Below are 11,625 nucleotides of genomic sequence, written 5' to 3'. Positions count from 1 at the left end.
CCCACCTGCACATCAGCCATCTACCACCAGGCTCATTCCAGGCTTAGGTGGTGGTATGAGCTGTGCCGATGGGCTGGGGTTGGCCCACCCCTTGCCCTGCTCAGTGGCACTGGAAGGGAAGAGCTAGGAGGTTCCCTCTCCAACACACCCTCTCTGAGAAGAGCCGGGGATCTCTGGTGGTCCCAGCTCCTTCTCATTCAGGCCTTCCGAAATTGTGCCAGTCTGGGGAGGCACTGCGATTCGGTTTCATGCTGGGTGAGCGTGGATTTCCTCTCAGGAGGGCTTTACATCCCTGCTACCCTGGGAAGGGCCAGTGTGGGTGGGAACGCCCCCATCCACCAGTCAGACACAGGTACCTCGGTGAGCTCCTCCCCTGGTGGAGGAGCCCAACCCGATGCCCGGTCCTGGCCCAAGTAACTCATCGGCCACAAACCGATCCACCAGCCGGGGCATGCAAGGGCAGGTGCGTGTTCCGCCTGGGAGGCCGGCAGAGGGTTTCAGGCCGCTCCGCCATTAATGATCCTTCCACAGATTCACCTACTGAAACCTTGTTACGACTTTCACTTCCTCTAGATAAACAAATTTGATCATCTTCTCTGCACTCTGCCAGGGCCAATCAGTGGTTGCAACGGGCAGTGTATCCAAAGGGCAGGGACTTAATCAACACGAGCTTATAACCAACGCCTACTGGGAATTCCTTGCTCATGGGAAATAATTGCAATCCCCAGTCTCTATCACGAACAGGGTTCAGCAGGTTACCTGCACCTGTTGGCATAGAGTAGACATGTGCTGATCCGTCCAGTGTAGTGCTTGTGCAACCCCAGACATCTAAGGGCATTACAAACCTGTTACTGCTCAATCTTGTGTGGGTAAACGGCACTTGTTCTTCTAAGAAGATCAATGCCGACCGCTGGGGGTCGCATAACTAGTTAGCATGGAGTGGTCTCATTCTTTATGAGAATTAACCAGACAAATCACTCCACCAACTAAGAATGGCCATCCACCACCACCCAGAGATTCCAGAAGGAGCTATTAATTTGTCAATCATTTCACTGTACGGGCAAAATTTCCAGTGTTGAGTCAAATTAAGCTGCACGCTCCACTCCTGTTGGTGCCCTTCCATCAATTTCTCTAAGTTTCAGATTTGCAACCATACTCCCCTCGAATCCCAAAGACTTTGATTTCCAGGAAGCTGCACAATGGGTCATTGGAATTATGCCACTGGATTGCTAGTTGTCATCATTTATGGTCAGAACTATGATAGTATCTGATCGTCTTTGAACCTCTGACTTTCATTCTTGATTAATGAAAACATTTTTGGCAAATGCTTTCATTTTGGTTCATCTCCTGCCTGCCTAAGAATTTCTTCTCTAGCAGCACAATATGAATGCCCCCGGCCATTCCATTTTTCCGATCTGAAGTATTGAGATGGATGGCCTGCTTTGAACACTCTAGTTTTTTCTAGGTAAATGCTTCGCACCCCCAGGACACTCAGTAACCAGCATCAAGGGGGCACTGAGAGGCAGGGGCCGGGACAGGCGGTATCTCTCCTTGCGCCGGACCGCCAGCTCGATCCCAACATCTATCTATAAGCTTTTTAACTGCAGCAACTTTCATATGCACCATTGGAGCTGGAATTACTGCTGCTTTTAGCACTAGACTTGCCCTCCAAAGAATCCTTGGTAAAGGATTTCAAGCGTACTCATTCCAATTAAAGAGTCCTTGACCAACCTTCTCCATCTTCAGGAGACTGCTGGGGAAGCCCACCCACCTGGGGTAGTTTGCTGGGTGGACAGGTGCAGTCATACAGGCACCAGCAGGTCCATCCATCTCTACGGAAGGGAGAGGCAGGCCAAGGTGCAGCCTGAGTGAGACACAGTCGGAAATCAGCCGGAGCTGCTGCGGAAATCTGCTAGGCAGAAGATGACAACGGCATGGTGCACGGGGCCCTGACTGTCAGGCTGCATCTGGGGCCTTCACCAGCCATCCCCCTTTCACTGTGGTCAGAACACTGGGGGGGCGCAACCTGCTAATGCTGCTAAGCCTATGCTTTGCTGGGTAGGGTCCCCACAAATTGCAGGCCCTAAAGTTGCACGGTCCCTAGCAGGATGGAAGCTCTTTGCTTGAAACAACAGCCGAGGCCGGCTAAGCAGTCCATCTCAAACCAGACCAAGCGTGGCCAATCGATCAGAGAATAGAGCACTGGCCTAACCCTCCCCGGGCAGGCCACACTGCGCTGGGATATTGGCGTTGTGTCCCTAGCTACTCTCGGAAAGGCTGGCTCAGAGGAAAGGCCCCCCAGGCAAGGCTGGGAGGCAGGCCTGGACCCAAGCCCCTGGGGGACGAGGCAGGCCAGCCCAGGCAGCACCCGACTAAGAAAGCACTGAACCACAAGGGGGTTCAGAGTACCCTGTCCCTAGTAATCTGGAGAAAGGCTAAAACTAGCATTATCCAGGTACAATAATAGAAACACATATACATTTTATATAAGTGTCCAGTAAGATGAGGAATGCTTGCACAAAAATTAACATGTTCATCACAAAAGAACAACACTAATGCAGGTATTTTAAAAAACATATCAAATATACAACCTCTGCTTGTCACTGTCACAAATGAATGAATGCATGGCACACACATTAGCAGAAATATCATCAGAAAACAATTGGTAACAATCCAAAAAAATGGGGGGCGGAGCTTGCCCGGCTGAGAGATGGCCGCATCCCGCTAGAGCTTCGCTCTACGCCACCACTATACCTTCAAGATCCGTGCAAAATCCTACAGCAGCAACTTGCCTGAACTAAGGGCTGGTCCCCTGGACGTAGGCGATCCTGAAATTAGCGCCTGCCTGCGCCCGAGCACCCATATCCAGAGACCTGTGCGGGCCTGCCGGTCATGGCGTGGTGCGGCCTGCACTTCTCCGGGCTGGAGTTTGGAGCTGCCCGGTGCTCCTGTCCCCTGGGCCGCGCTCCCTGACGCCACGCTGGGCGCCACTGCGGCTGTGACTTCATCTGTGGCAGCAGCGGTGGCGCTTCAAAGGGGCACACAGCGGGGGGCCGCGGCGGCTCCTCACTGCCCGCTGGAACTCCCTGAGACCTGGCTCTGCTCGATCTGGGACTTCCTGGCTTGTAGTTGCCTCCGGAGGTGGTGGAGCGGCCATATTGACTCCCAGCTTGGAATACCTGCAGGAAGGTACGTGACCCTCGCGCTTTGATGCGGGTCGCTCCCCTGGCTTTGAGGCAGATTCGGGGCCTTCCTGGTGACTCCCCTCACCTACTGCCCACCTGGGGGCACTTCTGTAGCCTAGAAATAACGCTGATTGGGCAGACTGGGGCATAATAGGCGGACAATACTGGCTCTGGGCCCCTTGTGGCTGCTGCTGACTCGGGGAGTGCTCTCCCCCCACAGGCTGCCCTCTGTCACCTTTGCCTCAGGAGACACTAGGACGCTGTGCTGCTCCCCTCACTTCGGGCCTGGGCACCTGGAAACGGTGTGGAGAGCTTCCCTTGTGCCTTGGGGACCCTGGTATCTCTGCTGCGGCAAGTACTTACCTGCTCCTCTTGACGACATGGGGAAGGTTGATAGGAACCAGCCTAAGCTCCAAATTCGAACACCGCAAATCCAGGCGCAATGAGGAGGGGGTAGAGGGGGGGCCCTCCCCGTCAGAAACAGACACTTCGACGGATGACCCGGTTGGAGACATTAAACGGATCATTGTCTCCATGCAACGGGGCCTGACTGCTATTGACACCAATACAGACTCGCTGGCTTACAGAATGGACCGGGTCTCCGAGCGCGTCGACAAACACTCTGAGCGCCCTGACATGGCGGAGCGCCGCATAACCGAGGTGGAGGAGGCCCAGACAGACGCGGGAGACACGTGGAAGCAGATGGAACGCGCCCTCGAGGCCCTACGAGACAAGGCTGAGGATCTTGAGGCCCGGTCGCGTCGCATTAATCTGTGCATCACGGGCCTGGCAGAGTCCACTGCCACAGGAAACATGGAGCAATTCGTGGAGTGCCTTCTTACCTCCCTCCTAGGTGCAGAAACCTTCTCTCATCTATTTGCGGTTGAGAGGGCGCACCGGTCGCTTGGCCCTCGACCCCAGCCAGGAGCCCCGCCCCGCCCCGCCCCATCCTCGCAAAACTCTTGAATTATCGGGATAGGGATGCTGCGCTGCGGAAGGCAAGGGAGCCGGGTCCCCTGCGGTATGAAGGATCGGACATCTCTCTGTTCCCCGACTTCACCCAAAAGGTACAGGAGGCGCGGCGGCAGTTCACCTTAATGAAACGTAAACTGCGGGACCACCACAACGAATATGCTATGTTGGATCCCGCCAGATTGAAAGTCCTCTTCAACGGGAAGCCGCGTATATACCAAGACTCGCAATCCCTTCAGAAGGCCTTCCTAGAATGGGAGCGGGCCAACAAGCGTTCAAACACTCAACAAGCATCCCCAGCACCGGATGCTGACGTCGGAACTATGGATGACAATGACTGAGTGCCTGGTGATATCTCCTTTGTTTGTAATGCTTTTATCCTGCTCTTATAGCCAATGGTTTCTTGTCTGGTTGCAGTACTCCCTAAAGGCCCACTGGAGCCATGTGGCAATTGGGATGATCATGACCATAGGTTACCCTAGTATACGTTATTTTCTCCAATTTGGTGTTTCTTCTTAACATGCCCCTCTGGCTACTCGCAGTGTGTGGCCTGACATCAGCCTTTTCATTGGGGACTTGCCTCCCTGCTGATATCTTGCTTTCCTGAAACAGAGTTGTTCTGCACGCTCCTTGCACTTAACTAAACACAGATAAGCTGTTGTAGGATTGGTACTTACATGCGGTGTTTGAGCGGGGGTTGGCTCAGTTAGTGTACCTGGCCAACATCCGCCCCACTGCGTTAACCGCTGTTCTACTTTTTGTTGGCAGGTGTTTCATGGGAGAGATGGGTGGGACTCCCTCACATTTGATTTCCTTCTTAGTGAAGGTTGGGTGGGTGATGGCTTGCCTCTGCAGAGTTGGGGTATGCAGGGTGTGGGTGGGTCACAGCTCAGTTGGGGTTGGGCAGGCGTGGGAGGGGGTTGGGGGAGATTTACACTGTGGATTGCTGCACTGTTTCACTTTACAGATTGTTTTCATGCACTGCACTGTTTGCGGTTGGGAGTTCCAAGGGATAGGCCCCTTTGAGTTGAGCCTGTTGGGGGGCGGGGGTGAGGTATACAGACCCTGTTCATAGATATATTCCCTGACGTGACAGTACATGGTACCCAACACTACTGCTATGTAGCCCTGACGAGATCGACATTGAGAACTACTAGTTGCATACTGTAAAATGACAGATACACCGATGACTAGCCCTGACACCTCATCTGAATCGATAGTCCTGCTTACTTGTAATGTAAGCGGTCTTAACGACTATAGGGAGGTCCGAACTTTTTTTAACTATCTATACAGACATAAGATTGACGTGGCCCCCCTACAAGAGACACACCTTCACTCGGATAGCCCCATTTTACATGCTAAGGGGCTGCTTGGCAATGTACATGCTGCTGGCTATACTACTCATGCTAGGGCGGTACTGATGTGGGTTAACCCAAAATCATCGTTTAAGCTGACGCCTCTGGAAGCTGACAGGGAGGGTAGATTTGTTCCCTCTAAGTGCCTCGGGAAGGGATTGGAACTGGTTATTTTAAATGTTTACGGTCCCAATTATGATCATCCGGATTTCTATGTTAACTTGACAACACTGACGCAACCTTATGCCCAGGAACAGATCTTATGGGGAGAGGATTTTAATTTTGTCAGGAACCCGGCCTTAGATAGGTCTGACGGACCAGATAGATGCCCCTCAGCCTCTGCTAGGGAGATGGAGACATCCTTGTTAAGGTTGGACATGTGCGATGTGTGGCGCCACCGCCATGTGGGCCAGGGTGGGTACACACATTATTCCGCGTACCATAACATTCACAGCAGAATTGACTACTGGTTTGTTTCGAGACACTTATCGCAGCACATTCTCTCTGGCACGATCCTGCCACGCACCTACTCTGATCACTCGCCATTGCTATTGACACTCACAAATCCAACAAGAGGCGCATTGCTCCCTTCCTGTGGCGCTTCCGCCCTACGCTCTCCTTGACACCATTTTTAAGGAAGAGATTGCTACGGCCATTGAAACATTCTTTGAGACTAATGTGGGATCAGTGGACTCCTTCCAAACTATTTGGGAAGCTTTTAAGGTGTATATCAGGGGGGCACAATTTCTAAACATGCGGGGGTTCTTAAGGCGATTCGGAATAGGTTGTCTGCTTTGGAACGTAAGTTAAAAGATCCAGAAGCAGCTTGTAGGGACACCCAGAACGACGACCTCGTCCTAGAATTGGTGCAGACACTCAGGGATTTTCATGAGGAGGTGAATGCGGAAATAAAGCATCTTGGCAAATACGCCATATTCCAATCTTATGGGGAGGGCGAACGACCAGGGACGGTTCTTCCACAACTCTTTTGGCAACGCAGGGACAGAACGGCAATACCAGACATCAGACCACAAGCGGGGGATCCCCCGTTATCTGAGACCCAAGTAGCGGAACAATTCCAGAAATACTATGAGGAACTCTACTCCTCTTGCAGCTGCAGCCCTGATGATTATATACTGGACTATTTGACTCATATAAAGCTCCCGTGGCTATCCAATTGGCACCGTGAGATCCTAATGCGGCCGATCGAGCAGGATGAGATAATTTTAGCCCTCTCCGATATGAGGGCGGGGAGCGCACCATAAAGCGATGGTCTCATTGTCGGCTTTTATAAGGCATACCTGGATCTATTACTGCCACACTTGCTTACGTTGTTTGAGGACATATGCACCTCAGGAACGATGCCCCCGACTATGCAAGAGGCGATTCTTGTGGCAATCCCCAAGCCAGGGAAACCACCGGAGGAATGCGCTTCATACCGACCTTTGTCCCTCATGAGCGAAGATTTTTGCAAAACTACTCGCTAATCGTTTAGTCCCGCAGGTTCCAACCCTGCTGGCACAGGAGCAGGCTGGATTCGTGCCTAGTCGATACCTAACGTATAATCTGCGAACTGTTTTTGCTGCCCTACAGCACACACGACCTAACGTTCTGGCTATCGCGGTCTTTTTGGACATGGAAAAGGCCTTTGACTCGGTCAAGTGGCCCTTCATGAGACATATCCTTGGCTGCATGGAGGTGGGCGAGGTTTTCCTGCAACTCCTTGTGGCACTATACTCCGCTCCCAGAGCGCGTATTCGTATTGGCTCCCTGGTCACTGACCCCATACAAGTTTGCAGGGGCACGAGACAGGGTTGCCCCCTATCACCAATCCTGTACGCACTTATGGCGGAACCCCGGGCCTGCGCCCTCCGTGAGTATCATGGTCAGAGAGGCATCTGCTTCCCGAACAACCGTTTAATTGTCTCCACATATGCGGACGATACGCTTCTATATGTTAGAGACCCTGAGACCAACCTCTCTCCAGTCTTGCGCGAGGTTGTCCACTATGATTCCCTGTCCGGCATAAGGGTCAATTGGAGCAAATCCATCATGTTCCCACTTACCCCGGTTACGGCTTGCTTTGAACCGGAATACCCTCTCCAGTGGACCACAGAGGCAGTGCGATACTTGGGGATCAAGCTGCACACTGACTCGGAGGTTGTTCTAAGGGAGAATTATGGAGTGGCTGTCTCCAAGTTGGAAGACGATGTTGATAGATGGGTGCGTCTCCCCTTGTCGCTGATGGGCAGAGTCTCTATTAAGAAAATGATAGTCCTGCCGTGCTTCCTCTTCCTGTTTACGAACATACCCATGGTCTTGTCCAGGATATTCTTTCAGCACCTCCAATCCCTAATGGTGCGCCTGGCGTGGGCGGGCAAGCAGGTGCGTGTAGCTTGGAAAATATTGACACTGCCTTATGAGATGGGGAGCCTGGGAGCCCCTGACTTGGAATTATATTATAGATCAGCCCAGTGTTCTCATGCATATTATTGGATACATGGCACTCCTGACATCCCACACATACAGATTGAAACCATAGTTGCCGCCCCCAGGCCTCTCCCCGCTTTGCTGTTCGTGCCCCATGACATACGCACGGGCATAATGGACTCTATCAAATCGGTCGCACACGCTTGCCATTCTTTATTAGACGCTCAGGCCGGAAATACACTATATTCTCCGCTGGCCCCCCTTGATTGGTGCCACTGGCTTGCTCCATGCAAAGACAGGGGGGTTACCACTGCATTGCAGACACTAAACATACGCACCGTGGGAGACCTCTTCACGAACGGTACAGCCCGCACATGGGACGATGAATCTGGCGACGAGGCAGGGTCGACTCCCCTTGCACAATTCCAATACCACAGACTTAGACATGCTCTCCGTGACATCCTAGGGGAGGATATGGAGGAACCCCCTGAATTCTTGGCACTCACTGCAGTTATCAAAGCACAATAATCCTGCTAAACTAGTGTCCAGACTGTATTGCATTGTTTTAACTACTAAGGGAGATGGCTACACCAAACCACGACTGGCATGGCAGCGAGACCTGCAGAAGGGCCTGACAGATGAAAAGTGGCTCTACTGTTGTACGAGCACTAAACGAATCTCGCTTAATGAACTTCACAGACTGGTGCATTTTAAATTCTTAAACAGAGTCTATTACACCACGGAGCGATTACATTGCTATGGGTTGCGTGAGGAGCCTCGGTGTGAACGTTGTGGGGAGCAAATTGCGGATTTCTATCACATGGCCTGGGTGTGCCCGGGGGTTGCCCGCTTCTGTGGAGACATATTCGCTGAAATTAATCGCATCACGGACTTGACACTGACTATTGATCCGTTCCTGGCCCTACTGGGGTATTCCAGGCCTCTTCCCAAGGCACACCGACGACTAGTGGACATGGCATTTTTACTGCCTATGAGATGTGTTGCGCTCTGCTGGCTTTGCGGCCCTACACCCACGTTAGCACAGTGGTCCAGGGACATGATGTTCTGCTGCACCCAAACAGAAAATTATAGCGAACTGATGCCACATCGCAATAGGCCGAAAAACTTTTGGGCACTGTATATGACGAGATGAAATCCCCTGACTACTGCTGACCCTGACAACGCCCCACTTCCCACGACTGTTGACCTCCCGGACAGAGACCCCGCCTAGTACCATCCCCTACTCCTCGATACTATCTGAGCAGCCCCCCCCCAATTTATGCCCTCTCAGTAAAGCGTAGATTATAGGGAGCCCTTTGTCATTCAGTGGGTAGGACTTCCCCAATTTCCCCTGTACTGTCTTCTCATTTCAGAATAGTGCTGCGCGGTATCTTCACTTGACTGTTGCATGCAGATAATGTCACTTGAAATATGTCTCTGTTTTTTTCTCTTTTTGTTTATTTGTTGCTTTGTGCAAAATCCCAATAAACATTTTTTTTTTTTAAAACAATCCCAAAAAATGTCCAGGACAAAAATATTCTCAATTCAAATTATATTTATAAGTACACAATGACTCTCTCATATATTCTGCAATAACTTGCCACCTATTTACACTGCCAACATTTTACTTCCTCTGAAAGGGGCATCTATGGGACAGAGAGCAGGCACCTCAATAATCTGACTTGTGGGGGGGAGGTGAGTTTGGGTTTGGGAGGGGAGTGTTTGGAATTAGGAGAGGTGGGTTGGATTTTGGTGTGGTAGGTTTGGATTTGGGTGAGGTGGGATTGGATTTGGGAGGGGTGGGTTGGATGGTGGAAGAGTGGCAAGACCTTTGTGTGGGGTCAACTTGCATTTGTGAGGGGTGGTCTGGGATGAGGAAGGGGTCAGGGCCAGGGCAAACATCATAACTTTCTTTCAGTAAAAGGGAAGGGTTTTCAGGAGGGACTTGGGGTTGGGAGGTAGAGGGAGTGGCACTCTCTGTTGTGCATTTCTCTGTTGATGGTGTAGTACCTGAGGGTCTGGTGTATGTGGTGCATGTTATGGTTTGTTTTTTAATGGGTTTCTGTTGTGTGGGTGAGTGTGTGCATTTGTGTACATTACGTGTGTGTGTGAAAATGTATCTGCTGTGGAGGTGCTGTGTGCGACTGTGGGTGTTTGCTTTGTGGTGGGTGTGGTCTCTGTGGGTATGGTTATGGTGAGTGGGAATGTCTGTGGTGCTGTAGGAGGTGGTGTCTGTGGGTGTGGTGGTGGTGTATGTAGCTGTCTGTGTTGTGGTGAGTGCGGTACATGTGGATTTGCTAGTGATGGGTGTGGATGTTTGTGTTGTGGTGGGGGTGGTGTCTATGGGTGTGATGGTGGTGAGTGTGTATGTTTGTATTATGGTAGGTGTGGTGTATGTGGGTATGCTTGTGGTTGTGTTGGTTGTGGGGTGTGTGGTGTCCATGCCATGTTTGTGCTTATGTGACAATGTGCAGCTTTTGTGTGTCCGAGTGGGTGCATGTAAAGGTATGCGGGTGTTCTGGATAGGGCTGGGAAGAGAGATTTTAAATGGGGAAGGGGTGGGATTTGGGGCACAAAGTTGGGGTGGGTGGGAGTCTGCAGTGAAGGAGGAGGCCAGACCGTGGAATGACAGCTTTAGGTCAGACATGGAAGTGTGAATGTCATCCTGGTAAGTCAGCATCTGTGTCTTCTGACCACTAAGGCCCTGGATGGCATTCAGTAATGCCGTCAGGCCTATAGCCATAGTCCGCAACAGATAAATAGCCTCCTCATTAAGTGCAGCCTATGAGACAGATATGTGGGAAAGGTGTGTCCAGCAAAGGGGATGCCACCCTTTTTAAAGGAGCCGCAACGGCCAATAGGGGAAGACGGAGGGTGGAGATGGAAATGTGATTGGTGAACGACGATGCCTGTGTAGCAGTAGGGTCCGCCACCACTAGGGAATGGTCATCTGTGGAGGTGTCTAAAGATGATGTTGAGTCGCTCAGTCCCTTCATCCTCACTGGCACTGGCTCCCTCAGTGTCAGTCATGTCTGCATTAACAGCAGAGTGCCCAGCTTCTTCTCTTGTTGACTTGAGCTCTGTCACCTTCGCCTTGCCCAGATGATGCTGTAAAGACAGATGCAACAGTTTAAGGGTATCTGGGTAAAGAGATTTGAACATGAACTTTGCTCACAAACATTTGTCAAGTCTACATGGTACACCACCTTCAAGGCACTCAAACCTGGCTTCTTAATAATCAGTATCTCATGACATGAACCATTTGCTCACAGTGTAGAAAATCCCCAAGCAAACTTATATATCATTTGTGCCTTTTTTCTCTTATCCACTTTTATTTCTCTGCATGACATATGGCTTTGACAGTATTAGTAAATACATAGGCCTGGAAACATTCCTAAACCACTCCGGTAAAGAGCACAAACATTTCCACATATCTTAAAGAGACATGTTTTGGGCTTGATCTTGACTCATCAAGATGGGCTATACCGACATCTATGTGATGGAACTTTCCATCTACAACTGTACTTTTATATATCACTTTTCTCAGAATCATTGCTTTGTCATCTGGACATAACTAAGGACATGTAAATATAATTTGGGGTTTGTTTAAATCTGTCACCAATGTGGGAAAATTCCTGTTTGTTTCAATTAATACCGTCTGGCTTGAACATTCATGCTGGTTG

General features: G+C 50.9%; 1 pseudogene; it reads right to left on the bottom strand.

Annotated features, from left to right (window-relative positions):
* Positions 1-514: 514 nt before the first annotated feature.
* On the bottom strand, positions 515-1,820 carry LOC146861971 (18S ribosomal RNA; annotated as a pseudogene).
* Positions 1,821-11,625: the final 9,805 nt, after the last annotated feature.

This window comes from Triturus cristatus, chromosome 2_2 (genome assembly GCF_964204655.1).
Source record: "Triturus cristatus chromosome 2_2, aTriCri1.1, whole genome shotgun sequence".
In the NCBI taxonomy this organism is placed as follows: Eukaryota; Metazoa; Chordata; class Amphibia; order Caudata; family Salamandridae; genus Triturus; species Triturus cristatus.
Note: the sequence above shows the minus strand (reverse complement) of the source record. Positions and strands in the feature narration are given on the sequence as shown.